The sequence below is a fragment of the Mustela putorius genome, unplaced genomic scaffold (genome assembly GCF_011764305.1).
Source record: "Mustela putorius furo isolate JIRA1106 unplaced genomic scaffold, ASM1176430v1.1 tig00537284_pilon_pilon_pilon, whole genome shotgun sequence".
Classification (NCBI taxonomy): domain Eukaryota; kingdom Metazoa; phylum Chordata; class Mammalia; order Carnivora; family Mustelidae; genus Mustela; species Mustela putorius.
In genome coordinates, this window is record NW_025422422.1 from 4,426,675 (window position 1) to 4,439,611 (window position 12,937).

The window sequence follows — 12,937 nt, forward strand, 5'->3', positions numbered from 1 at the left end:
GACTCCTTTGATCACTAGGTACTATGACAATAGCTGCCTCCCCCACACTTCTCTCATAGCCACCCGCCCCCCGCCGTAGTCCTTTATCAGGATAATGATACTGTCAGGGGCTGAGAAGACCCTACTATGTCTGAAATGTGCCGCTGGGAACCACACCTCTTCTTTCCTGTGCTAAAGTAGAGGGAAATGTGTATGCATGTATGTGTGTAGAGGAAGGGATCTCAACACTAAAAAGAGTGTCATACAATAGGGACAATAATTCAGCCCTGCTCAACTCAGGACGCCCAGCCCGGCAAGCCAGGATGAATGGCAGTTGCCATGGAAACAGCATCCCTTGGCTTTTGCTCTCAGCCTCCTTAGCACAGCTCTGCCCATGGGCAATCCAGTTAGCACCCAGTGCTCAGCCGCTCAGCACCCTGCCAGGGTCTGGCAGACCTAAGCCCGGAGCACTTCTGCTCTTTTCCCTCTTTCAACAGTAACTTCACGGACTCGGAGAGGCAGGAAAAGGGTATGAAGACAGGGATGGGAGGCTGCAGGATACAGAAGACACAGCACTGGATTCAAGATCTTCTTGTTCGTGTCCTTTCCCTCCTCTGAACCCATTTTCCTCTTTTGTGCGAAGAAGAGAGGGACTGGCCAGGATGAGCCCTGGGAGTCCCTCTAATAGCTGTGAGATTAAGTTCATGGGGAGGTGCTAAACTTAGACCGAGGAAGAGCGTGGAGTTAAGGAATGACCATCAGGCTGATGGCTATTTCTCCGTGTTCCTGAAACCCAGCCTTCTCCACCGGAAGGAAAGACCCCAGGAGCAGCCAGGTGGAAGGAAGCTGTACTCTGTGTTAGTCACTGTCAGAGGGGTGTCCCAGTTCACAGTGAATGAAGTAGGAGAACGGGCCATGGTCCATGCTGAGCTCTGAGTCGCTTCCTTTATTATTCCTCGTGGACCTAGCATAGCTCTTAAGCCCTGCCGCTGGCCAGGATGGACTCTGGGGTCCAGATCACACAAAGCAGGAGGCACTCCTCAAGCCAATCTAGTTAACCCATCTACTTTTCTAAGGACGTTCAACTAACGCCTGGCCTCCAGGAGCTTTAGTCCAGCAGGAAAGTTGAGACCGACCCCCCAGGTCACTGCAATCTAGGGTCTACATGGACCCTCGGTCAAGTCTAGGTTTAGAAAGCAAATTCACTTTGCTCCATCGGCTCATGCCCCCACCCCGGTGCCACTAGTCAGCAGTGGGATATTTGGAGAAGTTCTGTCCTCCGCCACCCTTGAGGGACTTAGCCACAACACTGCAGAAGGAGGAGCTAGTCGCAGTGATGGGGCACCATTTCACAGCCCTTCGTGATAACTAAGCTGGAGTTCATCCATTAAACATGAGAGCACGGCGGGAGCGCCTGGCCGCAGGGACTCCTGGAGTCGAGTGACAGTGTGAGGCTTGCTGGGCGCGCTCTGGGAAGATGTTCGCAGTATGTGTGCGCCTTGTTCCCTTTGCCACGACCTCCCAGCGGAGCATGTCCTGGGCCTAGGGAACAGCGTGAGTACCGGGCTAAAGGTGACTTACGGGAGAGTGTGTGGCGGCTGCAGGCAGCCCGTGTTAGTTAGCGTGTGGACTGGAGCAGTGAGGCTACGGGCCCTCTGGCAGGTTGTCTGTCACCTGCTTACTGTCCCTTCCCTGATTTTTCACTTGGCTTTTGTTCAAGGCATCAGTGTTCCCAGCCTGAGGCAAAAGGTAATGATTGGACTAAAACTAATAATAGTAATCCTGTTCTTTGCTTTTTTTCTTTTTTTTCTTTTCTTTTTTTTTGGCAAGTAATATAGTTTAGGCCAAAGCGACCGAAGAGTTAAGTCTGGTGAAGGTGACTGGGATGGAAGCACTTCTTGGAGATGTTTTTATTTCCTGATAGAAAGGGGCTGCGGCTGCTGGCCTCCTGACTCCTTCCCTGGCAAACTCTGGTGGTGACATGGAGACCAGGATGGAAACAACCAGCTTGCATCCTTGAAGGTAAGGCCAGGAGAGTCCCAGGGATGTTCAGAAGTCATGATCTACTACCAAACACATGTCCATCTCCAAACTTTTTTTTTAAGTTTTTTTTTTTTTAAGTTTTTTAAGGTTTTTTTTTTTTTTTAAGTTTTTAAGTTTCCAAACTCCATCTCCATCCATCTCCAAAATTTTTTTAAAATTTTGTTGCTATTGTTGTTGTTGTTTTTAAAGTAGGCTCCACGCCCAACATGGAGCTCGGAGTGGGACTCGAACTCATGACCCCGAGATCAAGACTGAAGTTGATATCAAGAATCAGACACTCAACCGACTAAGCCACTGAGGTGGCCCTTCAAACTTCTTTTTTTTTTTTTTTTTAATATATGAGAAAAAGAAACTCTTGTATATAAGCCACTGCTTATTGGATTTCTGGTTATTGGTAGCCAAGGAAGTGACATAGGTCCAGTGTGAGGAAATGGAACTCATTCTTTTTCCAGTAGGCAAAGAGACCCATAGAAGAGCCTTTATTATTGCTTCTAAGGTTAGTTTAAGAATGAAGTTCATACATGTATGTAATGAAAACTTCAAGCAATTAAGAAGTATATAAAGTAAGGAGTGAAGGGCCCTCTCTCATCAGAACTTCTAGAAGTTAAACACTATGAAAAAGGAGGGATGTGGTGAGACATGTATGTATATTTTGCAAAAGTGGGATCATGCTCTATGTCTCTCTATAAAGTGTTTTGCAACTGGCCTTTTTCATTCAGTGAGGTAGCATAGATCCAGGAGGGTTTTGAGGAGATAGGCTATTGTGGGAGCTGTACTTAAGGAAGGTAAATTGGATATGGAATCATTAATGTATAAATCAGACAAAACCTTTCCTATGAAAAGAGGAAACTGAGATCTACTGGTAACTTCCTAAATGTAGGCTCTATGCCAGGCATTTTCATCCTATCCAGCTCCTCTGGAAGCTCACTCCCATTTTATAGAGGCTCACTCAGAATCAGAAGCCAGTTCTTTCTGACCCCAAAGACCCTGTTTCCCCAACACGCAGGTTTGCATTTTTCTATGGGTGGTCTGTTGTAATAGCCCCCCCAATCACGTTTAGGAGCCCAGAAATCATCTTGCTAGTGAGTCCTTCTAAAAAGGCAAAATGCCATGGACCCGATTCTGAAGGATGGATGCCACTTTGGTGCTGGCCAAAGCTAAGTGAATGAGGCAGCGACACCCTCACATGGGTTTGGAGGCAAAGGGAGAAAGGACGAGAAAACCAAAGGAAGTGCTGTGTGGAGCCCAACAGGCTGGCTTCCTTGCCTACTGTTAAGTGAAGCTCTTGGGAAAATGACAACTGGCAAAACTTACAGTGAGGGGTAATTATGCTGTCAGAGGCATCTCTGGTGCTCAGGGCTGTGAAGATCTGCCAATGGGATTCATTGTGAATATGCAATTTGCAGAACGTTGTTAAGCCAATGTTTCCCCCAACTGGAAGTCTGACAACAGGAAGTTGCAGCTTCAATCCCCCTCTCACGCTGCCACAATAGCGGAGGTGGAGGTGGAGACCATTGAGTCTTCTCCAGCACTCAGCTACACCCCAAGGGGCTTTGCCCATAGGAAAGGCTCTCCCAATGTCATGCTCTCCCCAGCACTCCTGGGAAATCCCACCCCAGTTTAGAGACCAGTTCTAATTCGACCTCTTCCGGAAGTCTCTTCTGATAGCCCCTCCCCATGCCTGTTTCCCACCTCCCATGCCATTTCCCTAACGTTTTGTGACTTACCTTCTGAAGAGAGCTAAGCATATTTTCCCTTATGGCATTAACCATTTGTGTCCTGCCCCTTAGACTGGGAGCTCTTTGGAGGCAAGATCTTACCTGATTTCTAGGTCTTGATGACTCTGAAAGTCATTTAAATGTCAGGAGCTACTTACATTTTTATGAAACGAATGAATGAGTAAATGAATGAATGAACTGGTCAGGGAGACATGTATCCTTTGCTTCTGGGCCATGGGATGGAAAGTGAGAAGGCGAGTGAATGAACTGTGGACAAGGAGCTGTGTCCAAGTCAGGGGAAAAGTGAGCACCCTCCTGCACAGGGTCTTACTTCTGGGAAAAGAAGCCTGGGGGCTACTGTGAGTGAAGACTGCTTACCATGAGGGAAACATTGGGGTGACTACCCCAGGAAGAAAGGTCCTTAAAAATAGTTTAGTCCTGATGTGTTTCGTGGTGAGAGAACAGAAGTGTCTCAAGGCTCAGGGTGTCAGTGGTGGGGCCGGAACTAGAACCCCCCTCTGCTAACGTCTAGCCCACAGCTCACTTGGCTTGTTGGCTGCTTGTTGGCTATCCTGCCTGTGGTCACCATTTGGATTAGGAATGTAGACATGTGTATAATTCATCAAATGTTTTCCAAGAATTTTACTTTACTTGTCAACCCATTTCATTTCCTGTTTCATGTGATCCCTATTTTCCACCTCACTTGATGTTTTCTGGGCACTCATTAGTAACCCCCTGTTGAAGATTCGAGAGGTCACTCGTGCACCTTGCACATAGCCATGTTCTTTCTTGTTCTACTTAGGTTGGCCTTCTTGGCCATCGGGGGAGCACATGGATTACGGGGGAAGTATAAGCTCCCAAAGGTAAAAGAAGAGAGAAGCAGATGGAACTATGAGGGTATTGGACTTGGGGGAGCCTAGGGAGTAAAGGGAAGGAAGTGGGAAGACAGGGTGTGGGAGAAGAAATGCCATCATGGGACTGTGATCACTTGAGGCAAGATTATATGTCTTATGTGGCTGTGTCCCTCAGCACTGAGAACTGAGCCTGGGTCTGGCTTCATGATGGGCTTAGGAACTCTTTGTTGAGTGAATGAATGAATGTAGAATGGGAAAATCTACTCTCTGGGAAATGAAATGACTACTGTCCTCCAGAATCATCAGCCCCCATTTAGCATCATGCTAAAGCCCAATGGTACCTTGGGATGCATTTCCGAGTTATCCTGGAACTTTTTCAAGTATAGATGTTGCTCTCACCTCCTTTATATTGAATCAGAAAAGGGAGGGGTGGGCCCCATCAGGCATGTGGAAATCAAGAATTCATACCCCTGGGGTTAGGAATGACTCTTAGATTCTTCCACCTTCCCTGGCCTCTTCTGGAGATGGCCTTGTCATGGCCTCTGTCATATCTGGGGTGATCTATTTGGTAAGGTTTGTAGGATTGACTGTCTACTTGGACTTTTTACATTCATCCTTACCCCAACCCCAGGGGTCTCTGATGAAGGACTGATGGGAGGTTCAAGGACAGGAAAGGGGGCTTTTAAACTGCAGAATCATTCTGGAATGGGATTTCCTTGCTGGTCAGTAACCCCTCACAAGCCACAGGGATTACCCGGTGTCAGGCACACTCTGGAGCCACCCCCTGCTTCCCTCCTAAACATAAGTGTTTGTCCCTTATGTGACATTACATTTGCCGAATGAGAGCTTCCGCCCAGCAAAGGACTACATTGCAAGGAGATTATTTTGCTGAAGGAGCCAAAGTCAAGGAAGGCAAAAACTTTCAAGCACACCCATTCCTCTCACGCCCTTGACACACATTCACACATCCACCTGGAATGAAGAACATGGTTTGTCCAATCCTCCCCCTTCATGACTGGCGAAGTCTTGCCCTGCACTGTCTACCCATAGGAGGAGGTTATGTGAATTTTAGCACCAGAAAAGGTTCCCTCCACAGGCCTTGAAATCTCACCTTTATTACTTTGGCTTTTCTGAGAAATTATGAATCCCTTAGCATGGTGTACATATTAAGTCTAATCAGTCACTGGTACGTTAGTATAAATAAATTAATTAGAAACCTTTGGGTGAGGGGAGGCCACGGGTGGTGGAGGACAGCACAGGGTAGGGAACTATGGCGCAGAGAATAAGGCACAGGAAAACGGAGTTGGCTCATTTCACGCTTGGAGCCACCACTGTCCTCCTCAGAATTATCCTCCAAACCTCATCCTAGATGGTAAGAAGTCTACCTTTCAGTTGAGCTCAAACCTCACTTCCTAGAGGAAGCCTGCCCCAAAGCAGCCGTACGAGAGTGTAAAAGCATATTTTTTATATGGCGCAATCACCCCTCATTTTACCTCTGTGCACGCGTGGGCTCTCAACATAGTTGGAATCCCTGCGCTAGAGCTGTGTGTGAGACACTGCTATCTCAATGGCATCGAGGAAGAAACTGAAGTTTATATAATCTGTTCAAGATCACACAGTAAAGGTCAGAGCTGGGAGATCCAAAATTAAAGCCAATACATAGCTCAGCCATTCATCAGTGAGTGACCTTAGACTTGTTACTATTCTTCGTGTTCAGTTGTCTCATCTGTAAAATGGGGACAGTAATGGTACCCAGTGCAAAAGGCTGCTGTGTGAATTAAAAGGATCAATACACACAACATACACGGAATAGTGCCTGACGCTTAGTGAGCACCCAGAAGTGTTTGCTATTAGTATTGATCTTCCTATTGTTACTACTCAAAATCGCTTCCAAAGGGTCCTATAGCCTCTGTTTCTGTTGTAGCATCTACAGGACACACAGCAGGAACTCAGTCAATATTAGCTCCCTTTCCTTTGTCTTTCTGAAAATTGCCATCAGGATCAGAGAAATGTCACAACCACTTGTTTTATGGAAAAAAGATTTTCATATTCCCTGGGAAAAGCGGCCAAACCTGGCACCACTGGATCAAAGCAAGCACGGTTCAGGGCCTTGAGCTGTGGCCCTGGCCTGGCGAGAGTTCAGAGGAAGATTCCTTGGAAACACACAGTAGAGACAGAGAGCCAAGGCCCTGTCATCAGATGCTTCCAGCCCCATATTACTGACACGTTGCAATCCAATGTCATGTTCTCGGTCCTCGACAGGCCTGTTCTGATAAAAGGCTGTCTAATGGGCAGGAAGAGGAAAGTTTTGCCAATGTGCTTGTTTCCATTAGATTATGGATGTATTTTTAGTGTGGCTTAGAAGTAGCTAGGATCTTGACCTGTAAGATGCTTTTATAGACTAGGACCAGGAAAAGAATCCCAGAAAAAAAAAAAAAAAAAAAGATTGCAAATGTTTGCAGCTGTTGAGAACTCCATCTTTTCATTGCCACTGGCTCATTATGTTAAGATGGGGCTCAAGAATGATTTCTTCTGGGAAGTTCCCCTAGATCCTCTTCCAAGCACTACCCATTTTCCAATGCATCTGGCACAACATTTACCTCCTTGTATTACCATTGCCAATTTCCTTGACAGGCTCCCCCATCAGCTGAGCAGCCTGAGTACAGTAGCCATTGTTGGTTCATTTCAGTGACCCCAGCTCTTAATTTGAGAGTGTGTAGAGGAGATGCCCCATAAGTTTAATGAATAAATGGATGGATCGTTGAATGGACGGATGGATGGGTGGATGGGTGGATGGATGGATGGAAGGAAGGGTGGATGGATGGATGGAATACAAAGGCCAAGCAGATATTCTGCACTGGTAAATCTTACTACAAGCATGACTACAGGTCCTATGTCTTAGCTTCTCTCACCCATTGTTAGGTATTTGTCCCTCATGTGACATTACATTTGCCGAATGCCACCACAGACCTGCTTTTCACATGATGTTCAAGTCATGTGGGCAAATAAAAGCCTCTACTGTCAAAAAGACACCAGGAGAGAAATGCAAACCTTTAAACACGTTCCACTAGTCCAACGTGCGCCCCGCAGAGGCACCCCAGTGAGGGTCAAGATTCGAGCACCAGGTGCGAGAAGAAAGCAGAGGTACAGGGCATTCTTATATTAGCAAATTATAGACAACAGATTCTCATGTTTAAAAAACAAACCCCAGTTGTGACCAATTGTTGGGAACTTTACAGCTCCAATTTAACTCTCTATTTGGGTGAAGCTTCCATCAGGCCCCACTGTATCAAACAGATCGAAGCCCTGGGGAGGTTGTCAGGCCCAGCTCAGGCTGCAGAACAGAGTATCTTGGCACCATCTACTCTTGGCAAAGAAGAAGCACACACAGAGTGAGCCCATTTCTGCTTGTCCTGGCCTCAAGTCTCATCCACAAAGAAGCTCAAATGCCAACCCTGCTGTCCATCTCGCACCTGACCTTTAGAAGAGAGGCTACTGGTGGACGGAAGCCTTCCAGGAACGTACCTTCTATGCAGAGATTGCTACCTGTCCCCCATCTAGTCTTTTCTCCTTCCAGGGTAATCGACTTCTTAGCTAGGCACACGGTCATCCAAAACTGAGGCTCCTTTCCTAGTGTCCCTTGCAGCTGGGTGTGGCCATGACACTAAGTTCTGGATATGGCTGAGATGATGTGTGTAATTTCTGGGTCTTGCCCTTAAGAGGAGGGCATATTCTCCCATCCCTTCTAGCTTGTCCTTCCCACTACCTAGAAGGTGACACTGTGAGGAGTCCCTTGGGGTCATGTGAATCAGAGAAACAGCCTAGGAAAGGAAACCAGTAGAAAAGGGAATGAGTTCTGGGTGGCTTGTAGAGCAGCGCCGCTAGGCTAGCTTAGACTTTCTGTGAGAGAAAAACAATCTTCAGTCATGTTGAAACCACATGAGTCTGTAAATGAATTGAATATGTATGTGTGTTTTTGTGTATACATATAAAATTTCTCTCACACATACGCACTCAGCAGGATCTTCATTTTCTCCTCTTGACAGTTATTAATTCAATTGAGTTTTGGTCCTTCAAGGAAATCATTCATCCATTTGAACAATAAATGCGTATTAACATGTGTCTCTAACACAAAGTAATAGGGCATCTTCAATATCTTTGAAACTTTATAAGGAAATGGTGAGACTGATTCTTGTGAAAAGTCATCCTTGCTTGATATATATCATGTTAATTCTCTATCAACCAGGATCCTCAGTTACCCAAGGCATTCCTCATCAGTCTGGACACTAAAACTTTTCCATTCAGGTAGCTGATTCAGGTGGCTAATGCAACTTCCAAAGTCCCCCCCCTTGTCATCATCCTGAAAGCTAAATGGACAATGGTCCCAACTCCTGTCATCCCTTAGCTCCAGGACATCCGCTGGTTTTGTCTTATGTAAGCTCTCCCAATGCTGGCTAGATCCTCAACCAGCAAGTTACCCTGGCAACCCAGCTGTGTCATCTTGAAAGATGTCTCCAGGCACCGGCTTCTGAGTCTGCAAGAGATTTGACTGAGGCCAAGCCATAAAGCCACAATATATTAGCTCTAACAAGATGTCATCATTCATCGTCCTCCTGGTAGGCATGTCACAATCTTTTTTAAAAGAATACAGATAAAGATAAGTCCTACCTTGACTATGCAGTGAGATTTACTTAGAAAGCACACGGCTATTTATTTTCCGAGACCATCTATGTCTTTTATCTCCCTTGTATTTTTCCTAAAACTCTTTCAGTTTTCACACTTTTCTCTGACAATCAATCTCACTACAAACTCCAACGTAAGCAGCCTAATTTCCAAGTCATCAGCTAGCTTTTTGATACTAGACGTCTCTAGTTTTCCATTTTAGCCTTTCATTTCCTCTTTGGGAAAATAACATTTAAGGAAGTTCATTGGCTGCTCTGTTTCGCTGGCAAGTGCCTCGCATCTTCGTAAGAAAATCAGCTAACCGCTTGAGTCTGAGAATGGATGCGTTGCGATCCTGTTAGGTTCCATTCTGCTTATTTAAACTTCCTATATCAAAATGGTTCATTATGACCCTCTGTGGTTTATTATTCTGGATAACACATTATAAAATGTTTTACTCTTCGTTTATTCTTCAAATCGCATTTTGGTTAACCTATAAAGGAAATTCCTTTATGTACTTATTAATTTGTTCTATCAACCAACTGATTTTTCTTACTGAGTGCCGGGGATACAGAGATGGGTAAGATACAGTCTCTTGTCCCTGTGGGTTGTAGGACACGGAAACTGCTATGATGCCAAGTGACCTACGGTACAGGGACACTCATGTTCAGCAGAGATCTAACAGTGACAGCTCCACTTGACTTCTAGAATCCTGGCATTAGATGTGAACTTAAGAGGTCATGTGGTTCTCTCCCTCATTTTACAGAGGAAGAAACTGAGGCTGTGCCTGCCTCTCACCTTCTACCTCTCAGCTCCTCAATCTCTTCTGCTCAGCTATGTTGACCTTCTGTCTGTCGAACACAGAGTACACTCCCATATCTGCCTTTGTGCTGTATTTTATTCATTTCTAGATCTCCAGAACAAAGCAGCTGGTGGGAGTCCAAAAAAATGTTTCATGTGGTCCCACACATGTTCTGAGGGAGCTAGGGCAGGAATTACCAGGCTTTTCAATAAACTGAGAGTCTATGACTCAGAGAGGTTATTAACTGGCCCAGAATCACACAGCTTGTCCGCAGCAGCATCCTGACGACGACTGGGATTTCTGCCTCTCATTCCCATTCCACTTTGTATTCAGGATACTTTCTCCTATGAGAAAGAAAGGCCAACTAAAGGTGGCCTAAACCATAAAAGGTTAATGATCCCACCCAACAGATGGTCCAGATACAGTTTCGGGACTGACCCGACAGATCTGGGATATCACGAAGCGTCCAGCTTCTTTCTGTCCACGTTCAGCTTGGAAGTGACATCTCTCACCACTACAGCTGTCCCGGGGTCATACACAGACACCACAAATATCAGCATGCCAGTCTTTCTACGAGTGAGAAGAAAACCTTTCCCTCAACCCTCCCCGCCCCCGCCAGCAGATCTTTCCTCAGATCCCTTTCAACTAGGATCGGTTAACATGCCCACATCCTAGATGCAAAGCAGACCAGGAAAGTGTGTCTGTGGGTCATTCGCTTCTGCAGTGGGAGGTTGGCCACAATCAGAGAAGAAGGGGAGGGGAGAGGGAGATGGCCGCTGGGTAGGTAACCAACTGTGTCTGACTCCTCAATTAATCAAGCCCCCCCTTCGTGTCTCCTTGGGTCAGTGCCAGCCATTACGGGCATGATCCCATAATGTGTGGACATTAAATGTCCTTAAGAAGGATGCTGCAGTTCCTCGTGGTGGGTGGGCTTCTCCAACCTCATGGAGACAGTCAACCCACTGGGTTTTCCACTGACCCAACTCCAGCACAGCCAACAAGGAGCTCTCATGCTGTCAGACTCTGTCTCTTTGGCCCACATGTGTACGCTGAAGGGCAGGAAAGGCAGGTTTTCTGTTTTCTGATGGGAAACTGTGGACTTGGGAGCATGAAGGATTGCCCACTGCCCAGTGCAGCAGAGGGGCCAGGACACGGAATTGGCTGTGAGGCCACACCTCCCACTCCTTCCCCCTGCCACATTCCAACCATAAGTCATCTAGAACCACACTGCTCATCTATTGGGTGTTGTTGGTTTTTTTTTTAAGATTTTATTTATTTATTTGACAGATCACAAGTACGCAGAGAGGCCGGCAGAGAAAGAGGGAGAAGCAGGCTCCCCACTGAGCAGAGACCCTGATGCAGGGCTCGATCCCAGGACCCTGAGACCATGACCCGAGCTGAAGGCAAAGGCTTTAACCCACTGAGCCACCCAGGCGCCTCCTCTTGGGTGTTTTTAATTAAAGACCATGGTTAGATAAACCACACAGACCATCCTTATGAGCAGGGCTCAGACCCCCTGAGATTTCCATCCAGGACCCACCTACCTAGGAAAGAGCACCGGCAGTCAGGTCCAACCGCCTGCATTGGTGTTTATGACCTTGGGGAAGTTATTAACCACTTTGTGCCTCAGTTACCTCATTTGTAAAATGGAGGAAATAATGATACCTTCCTCATACACCCTTGTGAGGAACAAATGAATAATATATGCAGAGTGCTGTGCTTGGAACAAGGCCTGACACTCAATAAGCATTCAATTAATGCGGGCTATTATTACCTATTTATTATTCATCTCTGCATCTTGCCATCCTTTGATTTATTCTAGAAAGGACCTTAGGTGTGCCTAGTTTCTATGGTGTTTAATGTTGTAAAGCCAACCAGGGGCCCCACCCTGACTGGCCGGATAACTGTGTGTGTGTGAGATGGGGAGACAGCCCCCTGGCACAGACAGTAAACTTGATCGCAAAGGATAACAGATATTGAGGCCTCCTGCCTCAATATCTAGTGTTGGGATGTTTTGCCTCAAATGGGATCCTGTCCCTCTGGGTCAGCCCTCGGTGGGGCCTGTGTGCTTGCCCCAGGGACCCTGCCTGAGCGCCTTGTTCAGATGAAGTCCTGTTCTCCCATAGCCTTCCTCTGGAGTTAATGTAACTGCTCTGAGCTGTTAATGTCTGCTGCAGAGAAGTGCAGGGGGGGGAGGGGGAGCCCCTCCTCTCTGCGGTGAGCGGTGAGCCGCTGAGCCGCTGCTGGGAGCATTCCCTCCGGCACCTGTGCCTGGAGCAGGCTCTTCTTTTCCTCTCTTCCCCTCCTCCCACACAGGAGCAGTGGTGGCTGGGCCAGCCTGGGGGGCTTGCAGAGAAATGGGGCCAAGCCTGGTGTTCATGACTATAAGCCAAGGCGGGCCTCTCCAAAGGGAGGGACAGTCCCCCGGAGCAGATGGCCACTTGAGGCCACACAGAGCCAAACAGACCATGAAAGATTTCTCCTGCACAAGCACACATTGAGGCCAGAGTCCTCACCTCTGGGCTCCTGTCACCAGTCCCCAAGGCTCCAGTAATCATAAGAGTGACCTTGAGCATTCACTGAGCACCTTTAATATCAAGCCCTTGCAAGGTACATACAGAGAATCATTCGATGGCTCTGGAAGCTAAAGACATGGGAAGTGGAGGGAAGTGGAGGGCCCTGGGCAAGAATTCGCAGCTCTGACACCTCAGAGGTGTCAAAGCCCCCCTCCCAAAAATGCTTTGTCAGGCTGGTCTTCCCACAAAAGAAGTTGCCTTTTCAAACACCTCACACAATTCTAAGCCACCCTCTGGGTCTCTGAAAGAGGCATCCAAGCCCAAAATGATAACATGCCTGATCTGACCCTCATCCTTTGGTCA

The 12,937-nt window shown here is 47.0% G+C and overlaps 1 protein-coding gene across 2 annotated transcripts in view; it reads right to left on the reverse strand.

Moving 5' to 3' along the window:
* The window catches only part of VSNL1 (visinin like 1), a 101,335-nt gene that overhangs the window by 34,533 nt on the left and 53,865 nt on the right, over positions 1-12,937 (reverse strand). The window lies entirely within an intron of this gene.